This window comes from Podarcis tiliguerta, assembly GCF_965153285.1.
Source record: "Podarcis tiliguerta genome assembly, chromosome: 16".
Lineage (NCBI taxonomy): Eukaryota > Metazoa > Chordata > Lepidosauria > Squamata > Lacertidae > Podarcis > Podarcis tiliguerta.
The window spans coordinates 28,396,938-28,416,486 of NC_139549.1; the positions used below are offsets into that span (position 1 = coordinate 28,396,938).

Below are 19,549 nucleotides of genomic sequence, written 5' to 3' on the forward strand. Positions count from 1 at the left end.
AATGGGGGAAATTTATAATATACCTAAGAGATTATTGTAATCAAATGCAAACGTTAACTGGACTCTAAGAATCTCTTGCAAAGTAAAATAAGTTTACTGTTAATTTAGATAAATGGAGAATGTATTGATATGTAGGCTCCCCCCCAAAAAATAATAATAGTAGAAGGATCCATGAAAGGGAGGGAGGAGTCATGAGATTCAGAGAAATTTACAAATTTGCATTTGTAAAAACCAATAAAAATATTTCAGATACATATACAGTGGTGCCTCGCAAGACGAAAAGAATCCCTTCCGCGAGTCTTTTCATCTTGCGGTTTTTTCGTCTTGCGAAGCAAGCCCATTAGCGGAGTAGCTCTATTAGCGCTATTGGCGATTTAAGGGCTAAAAACGGCTTTTTAAGGCTTAAGGGATTAGCGGTTTTGCTGCTAAAATGCTTTTAGCAGCTTAGCGCTTCAGAAAAAGGGGTTTTGGAGCGAAACCCCCCCCCCCGAAAATTTTCGTCAATTTTCGTCTTGCGAAGCAAGCCCATAGGGAAATTCGTCTTGCGAAGCGCCTCTGCAAACGGAAAACCCTTTCATCTTGCGGGTTTTCCGTCTTGCGAGGCATTCATCTTGTGGGGCACCACTGTATATAAATTTCATCTGAGTAGAACAGATGGATGGGAAGAAAAAGACACCTGAGTGCACCCTTGTCTCCAGATCAGGATCATCCAGAGACCATTCATGCAGCAACTGATACACAAGGTAGGTTGACAAGTGACTACCGTGGTACCTCAGGTTAAGAACTTAATTCATTCCAGAGGTCCGTTCTTAACCTGAAACTGTTCTTAACCTGAAGCACCACTTTAGCTAATGGGGCCTCCTGCTGCCGCCGTACAATTTCTGTTCTCATCCTGAAGCAAAGTTCTTAACCTGAAGCACTATTTCTGGGTTAGCGGAGTCTGTAACCTGAAGCGTATGTAACCTGAAGTGCATGTAACCCGAGGTACCACTGTATTTGGATTTAATAAAGGTGTCTTCCAGCAAGATCGGAAGTGCCAATTGCCTTTTAAAAAAGAAAAAAGAAGAGCTATGTGACACATGTAACTCAAATGTGCTGCTTGAGGTTTACAGCTGGTTAAACCCAGTTCAGGGTGAGACCCTTTTCCCATTATACAGTTTTTCTCCCCTCCCAATGTGCCCATCAAAAGCCACACAGTAGTTGGAGACAGAGCTAATGGCAACAGGCACCTATTCATTCTAGATTTCTCCCAGCCCTCCTTCCTCCTGAGTTCTAAACTCACAGTGCTGAGACTAAGGAAGAAGAGGAGGAAGCCGGGACCTCTCCCTTGACTGGATGTCAAGGATTGTGTCAGCTGCGTCCCATTGCTGACAGAGGGGGAGAGCGTGGAGAGACAGGAGGAGGTGATTAGGCAGGAGTGCGGAAAGAGGGAGGAGCAGCCAAGTTGCAGTAGAAGCCTGAGTTCCGAGAACAAGAAGAAGGAAGGGGGGAGTTCAGGGGAAAGACACAGACTGACAGTTTAAGCTCGGACTCAGAGGAAGGGCCACCAAAAATAGCCTATCCCAAGACGTGTAGGCTCGCAAGAATTAATGAGAGGCGTGAACTGGAAAGGAAGTGTAAGTAGGGCTTTAAAAGTGGGAAGAGGAAGGGGTGGAACTCAGACTCGGCAACAGCTAATTTGGAAGCAGACGCTGAGTGACGGAGTTCCAGAGTGATTTGTGTGTTTTGAGCAATAAACCGGAGTTAATTGCTGCCAGAGTTGTCTCGCTTCTGTGGGAGAGACCCAACCATTACAGATTGTAAGCGAGAGGTGATAGGATGAATGCAGTTATAAGTTCTGGCACCAGAGGGGGCTCCCTTCCTTACTACTGCGCTGCACCAAGTATAACAAAGGTGACGTTCTGCCTCGCCTGATTGTCAACTGTCTATGTCTGGCAGACTGTGAAATGTCTCTTGCTTGCTTGGATGGAGGGCAGCAAAGTGTGTGGAGAAATTTGCCTGCTGTACAAAGGAAAATGAAGTTGGTTTTTAATTTATTTTTGCTTTTTTCACTTAATTTTAACTTTCTATGACTTTATCGTCTGGTTATATATGTTTTTATATTGTAAACTGCTGCAACATATTTTTGTGATACATCGGTATATAAATATAAGCGGCTTAAGTAAATAAATACATAAACACATAAACAAACAAATAAATAAAAGCTCTGTCCTCTGTGGCCTCTGCTCCCCATCCTTGCTGGCACAAAAGACAATGTGTTTAATTATTATTTGATGATATTTAACTTTACTGTTTACTACTATATTCTAATAAATTATTGAATATTGCATTATGTGGTATAGGTTGTTTATTTTAAGGTTATGTTTTTATTATGACCTTTTGTATTGGAGCAGATGGTTATTAGGTGTGCAATCTTTGCTGCCTCCTTTGTTGTTTCTTCAGCTTGTAAGCCGCCTTGCGCATAGTAATACAGAAAAGTGGTATACAAATTTAAAGTGAAATTTTAAAAAAAGGAAAAAAAATGGATATGCACATTTTTAACCCCCGCCCCCCAATATAAAAACACTCTGTGGTCCAGTTTGGAAAAAGAAATCCGGTACGTATTTTTGATTTTGCTGTTCTTGAGCAAATGGAGGGGGTTCTTCCTGCCCTGTTTGCAGCCAATTAGCAAGCGGCAGATTTGCATAGATGGGCGGACCCAAATCCTGGAGCCACTTAAGATGGGATGACAGGATGTGGACTGGATAAATCTTGCCTCAGGAAGCCAGGTGTTCCCAATCTCCCATCATGACTTGGACCGTTGTCCTTGTGCTTTTCTGGACTTATTGCTCAGGTGAGGGTTGAAGGTTTTCAATTTGCAGCTTTACATAAATCAAGGCATTACCTTTTCTGTTACTTTAATAAAAAAAAAGCTCAGCTTGCTCAGAACCCTACAAAACCAAGCCAGGTGTTTACTCTTTTCTCTGTTTCCAGGTATCAGTTCATTGCCTGTGATGACTCAGGCTCCCTCCCAGTCTGTGACTCTGAGGAACACAGTGAGATTCACCTGCACTTTGAGCAGTGGATATGAGGGCTGGAGTATCGAGTGGTATCAGCAAAGAGAGGGGCAGACCCCTCGGCTTGTGGTGTATGCTAATAGCAACAGAGCCGGTGGGATCCCAGATCGGTTCTCTGGCTCCAAATCAGGCAGCGAGCGCTATCTGACCATCACTGGTGTCCAACCAGAGGATGAGGCCACATATTACTGTGGTGCAGGTGATGGCAGTGGGTTGGCACAGTGATGCAATGACAATAGGAACTGAAACAAAAACCTCTGCTGAAGGAAGGGAGGAAAGCATTTGCTTTGTTTCAAGAAGCATTTCAGATCTTCTGAAACAAGAATAGGAAACCACACTGCCCAATTGCGTGTTGAGGTCCCCAAGCCACCCCACATAACTCACGCATCACACGGAATTTTTGTTTAAGGTTTTTGGCATAATTTTGGCCACAACTTTATTAAAATACAAAAAATGTGAGGCGGTTGCTTAGGCATTGGTTGTAACTATCTGCCCGCAGTGGGGACAGACTGACATTTCCCAAGCCTGCGAAACTCAGAGAAGGGGAATACATTTTGGGGATAGCGACGGAGCAGGGAACCTGCCCTCAGCCCTCCCCAACTGCAACCAGGGGCTCTTGCGTGGCCCTAGCCCCTTGACAGGGTTCGGACAAAAGCAAAAGTGAGCCCCTGTATTCCTTTAACGGAATCCTTTGCAGCAGCAGCAGCATTAGAGGGGCAGGCACAGCCAATCCATGCCCCTCAACCAACCAAACCATAAACCAATGCCTAACCGCAACCTTACAAGTTGTGACGATTTGCTACGCAGTAGGCAAAAACCAAATGGCACCAGCCAATCAGCCAGATGGACAATATTTCATTTTTTTTCTTTTTAAAGAGTCATTCACACACACGCACCATCACTAGGAAATATCCTTTAAATAGGGTTGTGTTGGAGCAGGCAGGTGAATTATCAGGTGCAGAATGCGTTAAACACTCTCTGTCAGGGAACTGCCATCGGAAGGACAGGAGGTGCAAAGGCTCACTGAGGTTGAGAGAGACGCAGCAGCTGAAGAGGGAACCAGCAGGGGGAGAGCAGGAACTTCAAGGGAAGGTGAGTCGGAGGGATGGCTCAGAGACGCTTCCAGCGAAAACAGCGGGGAGGTCTCAGGACCTCCTATAGGGACACCCATTCCTCGCCGGAAACTGTCACGCCGAGAGTCCAGAAGACGTGTTTCCGTTAAGGAGCTTTTATGTTGGAAACGATTCCGAAAGCAACCACTTTCAGATTCTGCTAGCGATTGACGCAGCCATGCTGGAGGGGCTCCGTCACAGGCAGAGGTTTGAAAACTTGATCAAACTCTGAGGGACTTGCAGTTTACGCACAAGCAGCTCATCATCCCATCACACTCTCCCTCCTGTCTCCAGATTCACTGGGACAAATACCTCAGTCTTTGAATTACTGTTAGGAAGAAAATAGGTGTCTCCCAAGTTTCCAAAATCACCCTCACCAAGTCCCCACTCAATCCTATTGCTGTGAGTGAAGCCAACCATTTCTCTCGTTCCAGGACGATTCAGCATCCTTCCTTCTTCTTTTTATAGTCTCTCCCTCATGCAAATGTCTTCTCTGATCATTGGCTGGGAGGAGAGGAATTTCTGCAGAGCCAATGGGCGTCAATAGCTTTATATGACAGATCCTTCATCTGAAGCTCCTTGCGGGGGTTTAAGGAAGAAGCAAATAAAGGTTCCAGCTAGTTACCATTTTGCTTTTCAAAGTCAAACTTCTCTCAAGAGCTCGCCATGGCCTGGGCTCTGTCCTTCCTTGCAATTCTTAGCTGCTTCTCAGGTAAGAGTTTAGAAGACTCAATTTTCCATTGGATTCTGGGCCAACCACAAAAGTATTTATATGGAGCACATAGCATAGTGCCTGGCAGAAATTTGGGAGCACAATAAATCAATCTAGGTTTTACAATGTATTCCTTTTTCTTTTTATAAAGTTGTGATTTCACAGATTACTTTGATTCAACCTGCTTCTCAGTCTGCATCTCCTGGACAAACGGCAAAACTCTCTTGCACTCACACCAGCAGTCTGAGCAGTGTTGGCTGGTATCAACAGAGATCTGGACGGGCCCCTCACTATGTGCATCGTAATGGCTACGACCGGGGAGAAAGGATCCCAGATCGGTTCACTGCTTCCGTCTCTGGGAATAGTGGCTATTTAACCATCACTAACATGCAACCTGAAGATGAGGCTGACTATTACTGTGGGGGTTGGTTTAGCAATGTGTTCCACAGTGATCAAATCTGATGGGGAACTGAGACAAAAACCTCTCTTCTTCTTTCAGTGCAGAACTCTGAGAAATGCTACAGAGCATTCTATCTGATCTGTGCCTTGAGCTTTTTGACTGAGAGAGCCAGGTGCAATATACTGCAGAGAACCTGGCTTTCAGCTTGGCTTTCAGCTGCACAACTTCCCAAGAGACTATGAGTCCCCTACACCCATTATCAGTCAGAGGAGAATGGAGGATCCAGTGATAGCAAGGCAGATCTCTCCCAGTGAGTGCTGCCCGGCATTTTGTCATACCCCCCCCCCCCCCGTGGTGATACCCGGTGAGATCCGTACCCACCACTCACCCCTTCCTCCACCCCTCGTCCCCAGCCTCTTGCCAGGAGGTGAGAGAGACCAAGACATTGCCCAACTCCTTGGCCAAAAACCACCCAAAAAGGATCACATATACATCACAGAAAGAGGCGGAAAGTTGAGGTTGTGGCTTTTTCCTGTCTCCCAAGACACCTGATAATTTATTACAGATTGCAATACCTGGACCGCCTGGCCATTCTTTTGAGATGGTAAATTCTTTTGTTCTAAAATCCATTTCAGAGATCCATCCTATTTATGTACAAATATGCCCTTAAGATGGAACGCGGGTGGCGCTCTGTTAAACCACAGAGCCTTGGACTTGCCGATCAGAAGGTCGGCGGTTCAAATACCCACGACGGGGTGAGCTCCCGTTGCTTGGTCCCAGCTCCTGCCCACCTAGCAGTTCGAAAGCACGTCAAAGTGCAAGTAGATAAATAGGTACCGCTCCAGCGGGAAGGTAAATGGTGTTTCCGTGCGCTGCTCTAGTTCGCCGGAAGTGGCTTAGTCATGCTGGCCACATGACCCGGAAGCAGTACGCCAGCTCCCTTGGCCAATAAAGTGAGATGAGCGCCGCAACCCCAGAGTCGGCCACGACTGGACGTAATCGTCAGGGGTCCCTTTACCTTTACCTATGCCCTTAAGACATGATTCAAAGGATTTGTAAGTGAAAGAACCATTGGGATAGGTTTCTCCAAGGTTTCTTCTTCTTTAGAGGAAACATTCAGAGTAATTAGAAGAGCCAAGATGGTGTTTGGGGATTGTTCGGTGTGCTAAAATAATGTGTATTTTTCTCAGGAAATATTTCCTAAATTTTGAAGGGTGAAGGATTGGTTTCCTGTGGAGTGTGTGTCTGCTGTGTGTGTGTGTGTACCCTAAAGTTTAATAACCAACAAAAATGATACCGGATTCCAGTCCTGGTCAGGATCACCAACCAAACACCTGTGCTCAATAAATGCACATCGCAGATTGCCAAAACCTGTAACACATCCATTACTGATGGGTGCCTGGAGAGCAAAGAAATCCATTGGCTTCTGGACCCACCCACGAACCATGCGGCTCCTGAAAAGTTCGTATTTAGGGAATGTGGCCCTGGGAATTTAGCCCTCCTCCTGAGGTTGAGGGCAAACTTGGATGCTGGAACAGTATCCTGTGAACAGGAGAAGGAGGCCTTTAACAAAGACTTCTACAGTGGAGATGGAAAAAGGGCAGAGAGAGGAACTTGTGGGAGGAATCATCAGGGACAGGACTGTTTAACACCCCCCCAACTCCTGCTCCATGATTCTCAAGGACAGATTTATCAATCCCTAGAGGCAACTTGCGGCCCTCCCTGGGGGGACAGAGGAGCCGTCAGTGCCTGGAGGGCAGCTGCATCCCTGGCATCCGGGTGTATTGCCCAGGTCTGTGTGCAGAGAGACACTGGGCCTGTCCACCTGGATTTCACTCTCACTCCAAAGCCTGCAGTCCTACTAGGGGGTCGCCAAAGCAGGAAACACATTGAAACATCTCTGCTCTGCAATGACTTTGGCTTCATTGTCCCCAGGTGTATTCTTTTATGGGGCTTATCCTGTTTCCAGGATGTTGTAGGTGCCATTTGTTTGTTTTCTTGGGAACTTCAGTAGGAGAGGAAAAGCATGGGAGGGGTGAAAAAGGGCGGTGGTCTGTGGAAAAGGAGCTGGAGATGGTGTTTAGGGGGAAATAGGTAGTTCCCAAGTTTCCATCTCTCTCTACCTGCCCCCAATTTGTTCTCTCTAGATTCTTACTTCCCTGATCACAGCTTCATAACCTGCATATTCCTCTCATCCCAGGACAAATTCAGCATCCTTCCTCCTTTTTAAATTATTGCCCTCATGCAAATGTCTTCTCTCTTCATTGGCTGGGAGGAGTTGGATTTCTCTAGAGCCAATGGGTGTCGATAGCTTTATATGACAGATCCTTCATCTGAAGTTTATTGCAAGGTTTAAGGAGGAAGCAGAAAGGTTCCAGCCAGTTCCTGTTTTGCTTTCTAAAATTAAACTTCTCTCGAGAGCTCACCATGGCCTGGGCTCTGTCCTTCCTTGCAATTCTTAGCTGCTTCTCAGGTAAGAGTTTAGAAGACTCAATTTTCCATTGGATTCTGGGCCAACCACAAAACTATTTATATGGGGCACATAGCATAGTGCCCAGCAGATATTTGGGGGCACAATGAACCAATCTAGGTTTTACAACGTATTCCTTTTTCTTTTTATAAAGTTGTGATTTCACAGGTTACTTTGATTCAACCTGCTTCTCAGTCTGCATCTCCTGGACAAACGGCAAAACTCTCCTGCACTCGCACCAGCAGTCTGAGCAGTATTGGCTGGTATCAACAGAGACCTGGACATGCCCCTCGCTATGTGCATCATAATGGCTACGACCGGGGAGAAGGGATTCCAGATCGGTTCACTGCTTCCGTCTCTGGGAATAGTGGCTATTTAACCATCACTAACATGCAGCCTGAAGATGAGGCTGACTATTACTGTGGGGGTTGGTTTGGCGACACTGCTGGGTTCCACAGTGATCAAATCTGATGGGGAACTGAGACAAAAACCTCTCTCCTTCTTTCAGTGCAGAACTCTGAGAAATGCTACAGAGCATTCTATCTGATCTGTGCCTTGAGCTTTTTGACTGAGAGAGCCAGGTGCAATATACTGCAGAGAACCTGGGGGTTGGCTTTCAGCTGCAAAACTCCCCAAGGCACTATGAGTCCCCTACACCCATGATCAGTCAGAGGAGAATGGATGGAGGCAGGTTCCAGTCATAGCAAGGTAGATCTTTGTTTTTTCTGTTGCAACAGAGTCCCTGCCCTCTTGCAAGCAGGTGAGAGAGACCAAGACATTGCCCAACTCCTTGGCGAAAAACCACCCTAAAAGGATCACACATACATCACAGAAAGAGGCAGTCTAAGACAAAAATTTAAGGTTGTGACTTTTTCCTGTCTGCCAAGATACCTGACAATGTATTACTGATTGCAATACCTGGGCAGTGTGGCCATTCTTTTGAGATGGTAAATCCTTTGGTTCTCAAATCCAGTCCACAGACCCATCCTATCCATACACAAATATGCCTTTAATGCAGGATTTAAAGGGTTTGTAAGTGAAAGAACCATTGAAATAGTTTTCTCCAACATATTTCCTTCTGTAGAGTAATTATAGAATCATAGAATAGAATCATAGAATCGCAGTAGTGGCATACATAAATAACCTTATTTGAGACCTGGGAATTTCAGTCTGAATTATCCACCACAGAAAGGACTCTGGTTATTGGAGGAAAGCACTTTTAAACATTTTTTTCAATTCATTATGGATCATTTCCCAATACCCCTTTACCCTTTTACAAGTCCACCACATATGAATAATCTTTGCATCCTAGAGATTAAGGGAACAGGAATGAGATCGTTATTTCAGTTCGATCCCACGCTCCCTCCCAAAGCAAAAAGGGAAATCAAAAGTTTGCAGGTCTATAAGACCACAAGTAGAGACTTGTTGGATCAGGTCAAAATGTATATCCAAGAATAAAAAACGAGTCTACATCAGCCAAAAATATTCTAGAAAAGCTTCTTTTTACTCAAGTCCCTAAAAGAGTGGTTATACAGCACCAGTAAAGAACGTTATTCATATTACAGCATTGGTTTGGGTGTTCTACAAAGCCTATAGGTAAAGGACGACTGCTATTCCACATTTAACCTTTAGGGGAAGCTATTGGTCCACTTTTCTAACTGGGCAGAATAGGAGATGTGAGAGACCTCCAGTGTGGAGAGACCACCTGAGGTGTGAATTGAAGCAGGAGAATCTTCACGGCGCATGGGTCCATTCACAGTGCTTCCTGTTGGTTGCCAGTTCCTGCCTGAATCCTGCGCTGCACCCCACCTCAGCTTTTATGGACTGCCTTCATATTGCTCCTTCGACCTCAGAGTGGACTAGGACCTCGTCTCTCGATCTACCCACGGGACCAGCATACCTGCCCTATGTCCTAAAGCAGAGATTTTCAATCTTTTTGAGTCCACAACTCCCTTGACCATCTACATTCTTCCTGTGGCACCCCTGGGGGACTCAGGAGCCCATCTATGTCACCTTTTGCCAGCTGAGCTGGCTGCCCTTCACCTCTTTTCAAACACCTTCCTTTTTAGTGTGTTCCCTCAGCCTCCTCTCCTCGCCTCTCTCATTGGGAATCCTCTGGGCAACAGCCACCACCGCTACCCCTGGTCTCTGAGCTTCCAAACCCTCCCATGCCAGAAAGAGAGGTGCCTCCTCACACTGTCCCACAGGGACTTGGGAAGCACCCCCTGGCCAGCCACAGAGGCACCATTCACCTGGGGAGCTTGTACCTAGGGCTGCTGCAACAAACAGCTTTGGGAGGCAGAGATGTGAGAGGGCATCAGAGTAGGGAGGGAAGGAAAGAGGGACAGAGGCCAGTGTTGCCCACAGCAACCTGACCATCATTCAAGGCATCCCAGGGTGCCACTGCGCACAGGTTGAAAACCACTGCATTTGATGATCTGAGAGACCACCTGAGCCCCCGACCCCTGCGATGTGAAATGAAACAGGTGAATCTTCAGTGCTGTTTCCTGTTCAGTTATACTCATTTCCTTTATATTTTTTATGTTTTAGAGTAGTTTCATTCACTTTGATTCTTTCATCTGTCACTCCATTTGCTCATTTGCTTGATGTGTTGAGTGCATTGCTATGGCCTTGGCAAAACCAGCTTAATTTTCTTGGGACGGTGTGTGTGTGTTTGTGTGTGTGTGTGTGTGTGTGTGTATAGAGTCAGCCTGGTTCCAGCTCCTCCTCCACATCAAGATCACCTCATCTCTTCTTTTTAAATAACCTCTCTCATGCAAACGTCTTCTCTTATCATTGGCTGAGAGGAGTGGAATTTCTCCAGAGTCAATGGGCCTCAATAGCTTTATATGACAGATCCTTCATCTGAAGCTCCTTGCAAGGTTTAAAGAAGAAGCAAAAAGGTTCCAGCTACTTACCATTTTGCTTTTCAAAGTCAAACTTCTCTCGAGAGCTCGCCATGGCCTGGGCTCTGTCCTTCCTTGCAATTCTTAGCTGCTTCTCAGGTAAGAGTTTAGAAGACTCAATTTTCCATTGGATTCTGGGCCAACCACAAAAGTATTTATATGGGGCACATAGCATAGTGCCCAGCAGATATTTGGGAGCACAATGAACCAATCTAGGTTTTACAATGTATTCCTTTTTCTTTTTATAAAGTTGTGATTTCACAGGATACTTTGATTCAACCTGCTTCTCAGTCTGCATCTCCTGGACAAACAGCAAAACTCTCCTGCGCTCACACCAGCAGTCTGAGCTATATGATCTGGTATCAACAGAGACCTGGACAGGCCCCTCGCTATGTGCATCGTAATGGCTACGACCGGGGAGAAGGGATCCCAGATCGGTTCACTGCTTCCGTCTCTGGGAATAGTGGCTATTTAACCATCACTAACATGCAGCCTGAAGATGAGGCTGACTATTACTGTGGGGCTTGGTTTGGCGGCACTGCTGGGTTCCACAGTGATCAAATCAGATGAGGAACTGAGACAAAAACCTCTCTTCTTTCAGTGCAGGGAGCTGAGAACTGCTACAGAGTGTTTTATTTGATCGTGTCTTGAGCTCTTTGAACAAGAGAACCAGGTACAAGATATTGTAGAGAAACTGGGGGTTGACTTTTTGCTGCTCAACACCTCAAGGGACTATGAGTCCCCTAAGTCCATGATCAGTCAGAGGAGACTGGATGGAGGCAGGATCCAGTGATAGCAAGGCAGATATATTTTTTTCTGTGAGCAGTGGAGTGTGTCAATATCCAGTCTTTGGTGCTTTTCAGGTGTTTCAGCCCTTAGCCTTCATCCAGTTGCTTTCCAGAGAGTAAATTCCCCTACTTCACTCATTTGCCAGAGATCCTTCTGAGCTGCGTCACTGGCAGAAAGAACCCAGGAAGATATTGTGTCCAAGGAAACTAACATAGTAAGCATGGGTGGGGAACCGCAGGCTGGAGGGGGGGGTGTCACACAGTAGACTTAAATGACCTCCCTATCCAGCTGTCAGAATTTTCCAGTGCTAGATTTATGTATAGGCTAAGTAGGCTGAAGCCTAGGGCCTCTAAATCTAGGGTTTCGAGGGTTTCGCTTCCTGCTGAGTGTGTTCCATTTGTAAATTGAGTCCCCTGCTGCTATGGGAAAGCACATCTTGGTTTAAGAACACTTTGGTTTAAGAATGGACTTCCGGAACGGATTAAGTTCGAAAACCAAGATACAACTGTATATTGAAATAAGTGTGTTGAATCAAAAGTCTTAAAAAAACTTCCTTAAACAATGAAAAGGCAAGAATAATTTCATTTCCTACACCCTTTATTTTACACCACTGTAAATTGTAAAAAAAAAAATTGGTGTTTGCTGTTTAGATCAATCCGTATAGCTCATTGAGTAGAGCACGAGACCCTTAATCTCAGGGCCGTCCTTTGAGCCCCACGTAGAGCAAAAGATTCCTGCAGGGGCTGGGCTTGCAGAGCCTCGTGGTCCCCTCTAACTCTTCCATGATTCTGTAATCTAAGGGCATTGCTTTCAAGTGAAATCATTCTCTGCGCACTCAAACACAGTTCAAACACATTCAAAGGTTTTAATAAAAAGTAATCTTTAGTAAATAGTTTTCCAGATGAAATACATTGTTTCCAAGAGATTTGCATGGGGAAATCTTTTCGATTCCTCAATAATAAGGGGCAGTGGGGTGAGGGAGGCCAGGGCCACATCCACACCATTTCACGTGCTATGAAGCCACTTTAAACACTCATGGCTTCTTCCCCCAAAGAATCGGAGAGCTATAGTTTGAAAAGGGTGCAGAGAGATGTTAGGAGACCCCCTGTTCCCCTCCAAGAGCTACAATTCCCAGAGTTCCCTGGCAAAAAGGGAACTCTACCCCTACCCCTGACCCTAACCCTAACGCTAACCCTTAACCTTTAACTAGAGCTACAATTCTCAGAGTTCCCTGGCAAGAAGGGAACCCCAACCCTACTTCCTAAACAGAGCTACAATTCCCAGAGTTCCCTGGCAAAAAGGGAACTCTACCCCTACCCCTACCCCTGACACTAACCCTAACCCTAATGCTAACCCTTAACCTTTAACTAGAGCTACAATTCCCAGAGTTCCCTAACAAGAAGGGAACCCTACCCCGACCCCTGACACTAACTCTAACGCTAGCGCTAACCCTTAACACTTAACAAGAGCTACAATTCCCAGAGTTCCCTGACAAGAAGGGAACCCTAACCCTAACCCTACCCCAACTCAACCCTACCCCTACCCTACTCCTAACCGTACCCCTACCCCTACCCTAACCCGCCTAACAACTCTCTGTCCCCTTAACCACCTACAGTTCTCAGAATCCCTGAGGGGAAGCCATTCCTGTTCAAAGCGTCTTCATAGCACTTCCAATGGACCGTGCGCCTAATGTGGCCTAATGTTTCCTCCCTCATTTTCTTCTCTCTCCCCACTGCCCCATCACTTGCAATGCAGCAGGTGTCCGCCTGTAGTCTCCCTTCAAAGCTCCTTCTCTCAGGTACGGCCACGGCCTTGTCCATTGCTCACTGCCAGTATTTCACATTCATTTCTCAGATGTAAATAGGGACGTCCTGCAGTTCTCTTCATGACTTTGGACTTGGGGAAAACCTCACCGGCTCCGGACATCCCTGTAAGGCAAAGGCAAACAGGTGAGTGGGATGGTCCCCATCCAACAGCGTCCCCCCAGACACCTCCTCTGTTTGGCTGCCTGTTTCCAAACCACTTTGCATCCATCTCAGCCAGCGTAGCCTCACGGCATTCACTAGCCTGAATGCAAATTCTTCCAGCAACCACCCACCAGCTGCAGCCTGGCCAGGTCCATTGACAGACATCAACCAGCTTCAGAGCTGAATATCCATCGCCTTCAGGTAGCGATCCCACCAGCTAGTAAACTTTGTACTTGCCTTCTCCTTGCTCCACAGCATCCCAGCACCAGGCAATTGCCTCCTTCCACTTGTCAGCTTGCTGCCATGGGGCAGGAGACCACCAGGGCTGAGTGCCACCGAGCTGCCCATTTCTCTCTGGGGAGGGCAACTGCTGAGGCTTGCGCCTTGGCCCACATTTATACCCGCTCAGCTGCCAAATGTTTTTGCGGCATCACAGTCAACCCACAGACAATGGCAGCAGCTGGGGAGGCATCACCATCACACCCTCAGCCCTCACAATGGGGGGAGCGCAGCTCAGCAGCCAATACACCCTCCCCCTAGTTGTGTCCATGTCTGTGAAGGCCACACCGGACACCCAAGGGGGCAGGAGGGGGACATTTTTCAGCCCAGGGGCTGCATTTCCCTCCGCAATAACACTTGTCAAATGCACAAATGAACAGAGCAATGAAAGCAAGCCTTATCTTTGCTGTTCAAGGAATGGCATGCAGAGAGAAAGTTAGCATCTCAGTAAAAAAGGACTTTTTCACCAATCAGTCAATCAATCAATCAATCATTTATTTATTGTATTTGACTAAAAGCCATTACAGATCCAGTTACAAAAGCATCAAACCCAAAGACCCAAACTATAGCTCCCAGATTCGTTTGCTCTTCCGATATCTGAGTGCTCCTTTTTTCAGCTTGTCATAGTCTGCATTCACCGCATAGAACTGAAAGAGGGCTGCACGGTTAAGCCTTATCTCCAGCTTGGACTACTACCATGCGCTCTACGTGGGGCTACCATTGAAGGTGACTCGGAAGTGGCAGGAAAGGATCTCTAATCATTCAACTTTAATGGGCTTAAAAGCAATTTTGCAGGAAGAACCACAAGTCAAGGCAGAAACTCAGGGATCTATCCTGCTTATTCAGTCAGAGTTTAGAAGATTGAACTGGAGAGGAGAATGAAGAATCATAGAAGGAACCCAAGGGTCATCTAGTCCAACCCCAAATGCTGTGATCACACACACCAGGCCTTCCAAAGCTGAAGCTTATTATTCCTCCCACCAAATGGCTATTATTATTATTATTATTGGCCCTTCTTCCGTAGAGTTCAGGGATGGGGCTGATGGGAGTTGGAGTCCCAGCAATCTCTGCTGGACACCAGGCTCCCCATCCCTGGCCTATAAGATAACCAGCATCATAACCCTAGTTAAGTATTTCCTACCATACCTTGTACTGGTCGTTGGGTCACAGCTTGTTCCAAGGCTCTGGGTTGCTCTTTTTGTCCCAGCCAGGCAGAGAAATGTGACAAGAGGCAGACAGCAAGGAGTAAATCTTTGGAAGAAGAAGAAAAACATATAGCATAAAGCGTAACGCTCTGCCCAACTGTTGGCACATGGTTCCCACCCAATTTAACAATCATGGCCTCCTCAGTGCCACCAGAAGAGCACACTTCTTTTATAATGTGGGATGTAAAAAAGGCCACCGTACCACAAGTATTTGCAAAAGCCCTTTAAAGCCAGTTCACACACAGTTACATAAATGCAAGGGCAGTTTCTCACTGCCTTGCACCAGAGACAGCGGCAAGTTTGTGACGCAGTGCTGGACAGAACTCGATGCTGGCAACCCAATCCTACACTTTCTCCATGACAGGTTCCTGAAAGACTTTGTGCTTTCTGCTCAGACAGTTAATTGGCTTTACTCTCTTCCCAAATACCATTTTAGCTATGCTGTACCGCTCATTGCAATGCCTTGGATACAACTCGGCTGAGGAACGGCAATGCTTATATGGTTGGTTTTCTTACTCTAAAGCTAAGAAGCTGATGCTCATGTTTTACTGTAGTTTTATAATTTGTTTTATAACTATTATTATTATTATTATTATTATTATACTACCTCTGTAGCACAGCAGGTCATATTTTATTCAGGTTGCACTTTAAGATGCAACACTTAAAGAAGTGGCAAAAGCTCTGCCCCCAAGGAGCTTGGAAGGGTGCTTATCAGCCTGGCCCAGCCAGGCCACCAGTCCCTGCCACTGGGTCCCCAGACGCTCTTCAGTAGCAGTGTCGCTTCTGAAAAGAAGCCAAGCTCACTCCCATCCTCTCAGGCCACAGATCCCTGTGATTAATTCTGAGTTGCGTAAAGTAGTGGGCAGCTGCCACAGATGGGAGTCCAGCTGAGGTCCCATTCAAAAGTGCTGCCTCACATCCATCAGTGAAGTACTCCCAGGGGCCACTGGGAGGCGGGGAGCACATGACGCGGTTTGGCGGGGATGGCAGTTGACAGCACCATGCCAAGGGCTGATTCTGCCCTGAGAGATGGCACTTACCTGACATCAGGGTTGCGAAGAGCAAGGCGCATGGTGCACAGGCCGGTCCCTCCGATTCCAATAAAGACGAACAGAGTAATCAGCTGTGAGAAACAGAACGTTTTGAGATCAATAGCGGAAGTTGAAAAGCGGAATAAAAGTCGCCTATGACAGTGTGCGTGGGAGAGGTCAACTACAAATGACACCAGATTCAGGTGGAAGGCCATGTTGATCTGTCATAGTCATAATAAATAACAAGATGAAAAAATCCTTTTTAAAAATTCCAGTGGCACCTTAAAGATCAACTCAATATAAGTTTTCAAGGTATGAGCTTTTGTGTGTAATACACACTTCATCAGATAAAGGTAAAGGTACCCCTGCCCATACGGGCCAGTCTTGACAGACTCTAGGGTTGTGCGCCCATCTCACTCAAAGAGGCTGGGGGCCAGCGCTGTCTGAAGACACTTCCGGGTCACGTGGCCAGCGTGACATCGCTGCTCTGGCGAGCCAGAGCTGCACACGGAAACGCCGTTTACCTTCCCGCTAGTAAGCGGTCCCTATTTATCTACTTGCACCCGAGAGTGCTTTCGAACTGCTAGGTTGGCAGGCGCTGGGACCGAACAGCGGGAGCGCACCCCGCTGCGGGGATTCGAACCGCCGACCTTTAGATCGGCAAGCCCTAGGCGCTGAGGCTTTAACCCACAGCGCCACCCGCGTCCCTCCTGACTTCGTCAGATACTTCAGCCTTATAACTGTTGAAGACTGTTATGGCCATTTGGTTACACAAAGAAGGGCAAGGGATTCTTAAAGGGATAGATGACCAAAATTAGCTTCTAATTGCATTCTATACAAGATCTTAAAGTAGCTGCCTTATTGCAGAAGAATTTTAGAAATACACTTGAAAGAGAAGTTGCTGAATTACAACTCATTACCAAACACCTTGCCAGCCAGCCCGCTCCCCAGCGGGCTGCCTCCCCCCTCCCAAAATTGCAAACCCAATACTTCATGTGAGGGCAGGGCAACTTGGGTCTCTAAATCTAGGGCGCCTCCCCAGTCTGCCTGCTCCCCAGTGCCGCAGTCTCCTCTCTCTCAAAATTGCAAACCCAAGACTTCATGCAAGGGCAGGGCAACTCCGGTCCAGCAACTATGAAACTCAGGGCTAGTCAGCAGGGCTCAATTTGATGCCATAGGGCATCAGAGGAGGGAGGGAAGGAAAGAGGGACAGAGGCCAGTGTTGCCCGCATTCAAGGCATCATTCAAAGCATCCTAGGGTCTCACTGCGCACGGGTTGAAAACCACTGCATTCGAGGATCTGAGAGACCACCTGAGCCCCCCACCCCTGTGATGTGAAATGAAACAGGTGAATCTTCAGTGCTGTTTCCTGTTCAGTTACACTCATTTCCTTTATATTTTTTATGTTTTAGAGTAGTTTCATTCACTTTGATTCTTTCATCTGTCACTCCATTTGCTCATTTGCTTGATGTGTTGAGCTCATTGCAATGGCCTTGGCAAAACCAGCTTAATTTCTTGGGACGGTGTGTGTGTGTGTGTGTGTGTGTGTGTGTAGTCAGCCTGGTTCCAGCTCCTTCTCCACATCAAGATCACCTCATCTCTTCTTTTTAAATAATCTCTCTCATGCAAATATCTTATCTGATCATTGGCTGAGCTACAACATCCCACCTCTTTAGAGGAGTCACATTAGCAGCCAAGTCAGTGGGCATCCTAAGTTTACATGACCAACGCTTCATCTTCAGCTCTTGGGAGATTTAAGGAAGAAGCAGGAAGGTTTCTGACACTTCTCTGTTTCTTTTAGAAAGTCAAGCCCTTCCAGAGTCCTCACCATGGTCTGGGCTCTGTCCTTCCTTGCACTTCTCAGCTACTTCTCAGGTAAGAATTTGGAGGAGTCCTTTCCCATAAGAAACCAGAGAAACTATTTATACCATGAATTTTATTATTGTGCCTCTCTGATATTTGTGAACGTAATAAGTGAACCAAGTTCATTCCCAAAAGTTTTTACGTTTGTAAAAAAACGAAACCCCAGAAGCTTTTCTTTTGGGAATTATAGACAAAGAACTACATAAAATCTATAGAAATTTATTTATGTATGCAGATACAGCAGCAGGAATGCTACTCGCCCCAAAATGGAAAGATACAAAAACTTACGGGATATGCAGAAATGGCAAAACTTACCGGAAGAATAAGAAATCAATATGACACATTTTTTATATATAAAAGAATGGAAAAGGTTTATTGAATATTTAGAAATAAATTATAAACAGATAAAAACATTGGCAGGATTATTGTAACAACCTGCAATTTCATAAGAGTATATCTTTATATAGATAATTAAAGGAATTTGGATATGCAGATGATATTAAAAAATAAATTTAAGGAAATGTAGAAAGAGGGGGAAGGAAGTCAAATTTTGAAATGTTAAAATGATTGTAGAATTAATGAAATGTATACATTTGAAAAGTATAAATAAAAACTTAAAGAAAACAAAAACTAAAACAAGTTCATTTCCCCCCTTTTCCCCCAAAGGAGTCATTTCACAACCTTCTGTGACTCAACCTGCCTCTGAGACTGTGTCTCCGGGACAAACAGCTAAACTTTCCTGCACAGCCAGCGGCAGTACAACCATGTACTGGTATCAACAGAAACCCGGACAAGTCCCTCGCTTTTTGCACTGTGATGGATGCAGCAGCAGGGGACCAGGGATCCCAAATCGGTTCACTGCTTCCCGCTCTGGAACCGCAGGCCACTTAAGCATCACCAACCCTGAGAGCGAAGACGAGGCTGTTTATTACTGTGCTGTTTGGTTAAGCAGCTCGTTCCACTGTAGTAAATTCTTATGGGGAACTGGGACAAAAACCTCTCTTCCTCTTTGGCACCTTGAATTGCTGCAGCTCTTAATCTGATCTGGGCCTGGGGCTCTTTGAAAGATAGAGCTGGAAGGGAGGAGAAAAGACCATGGCCGCCATCCCTTCTCCATGTTGTGGTCACCCATCCACTTTCCACGCATAGAGGGATACACACTGCATGTGGGCTAAAATGGTTCAATTGGTAGAACATGATACTCTCTTTTTTTTAGTAACTGTTTTTATTCATTTTCACTTTTAACAATTATCATCATACATAAATCGTAATCACTTTACAAATAGGATTCTCAGAATCCCAGAACTTCCTTCCAAGTTTTCCCTAGATATTCTTTTCACACTGCATCGTGTCATATTCTCCATATGTTTTTAAAACTCAGTTTTAACATAATTCTCGCTTCATTGCAAGCCCTGCCAGTGTTTTTAATTGTTTACAGTGTTCTTTCACATAACTGATGGGAGGGTGTTCCACAGGGTGGGCGCCATTACCGAGAAGGCCCTCTGCCTGGTTCCCTGTAACCTCATTTCTTGCAGTGAGGAAACCGCTGGAAGGCCCTCGGTGCTGGACCTCAGTGTCTGGGCAGAACGATGGGGGTGGAGATGCTCCTTCAGGTATACTGGTCCGAGACCGTTTAGGGCTTTAAAACTCTGCACCAACACTTTCAATTGTGCTCGGAAACGTACTGGGAACCAATGTAGGTCTTTCAGGACCAGTGTTATGTGGTCTCAGTGGGAGCCCCCAGTCACCCAGGTTGCCA

General features: G+C 46.0%; 2 long non-coding RNA genes across 4 annotated transcripts in view; both read right to left on the reverse strand.

The window, feature by feature from the left end:
- The window catches only part of LOC310666742, a 120,964-nt gene extending 106,694 nt beyond the window's left edge, over positions 1–14,270 (reverse strand). The window contains exons 1-3 of one of the 3 annotated variants that reach the window (XR_014505996.1): positions 13,650–14,021; positions 12,814–13,373; positions 12,220–12,776 (exon numbers count right to left, since the gene is read on the reverse strand). This is a non-coding gene — a long non-coding RNA (uncharacterized lncRNA). Of the gene's footprint in view, positions 1–12,219; positions 13,374–13,649 lie in introns of those variants that run through there. The other 2 variants (XR_014505994.1, XR_014505995.1) reach the window with 2 other exon arrangements.
- Positions 14,271–14,300: 30 nt separating this feature from the next.
- On the reverse strand, positions 14,301–16,268 carry LOC310666750. Its single transcript, XR_014506006.1, has 3 exons — positions 15,937–16,268; positions 14,838–14,942; positions 14,301–14,338 (listed from the first exon to the last, which is right to left on the reverse strand). It is a non-coding gene; the product is annotated as an uncharacterized lncRNA (long non-coding RNA).
- Between the last annotated feature and the right edge of the window lie 3,281 nt (positions 16,269–19,549).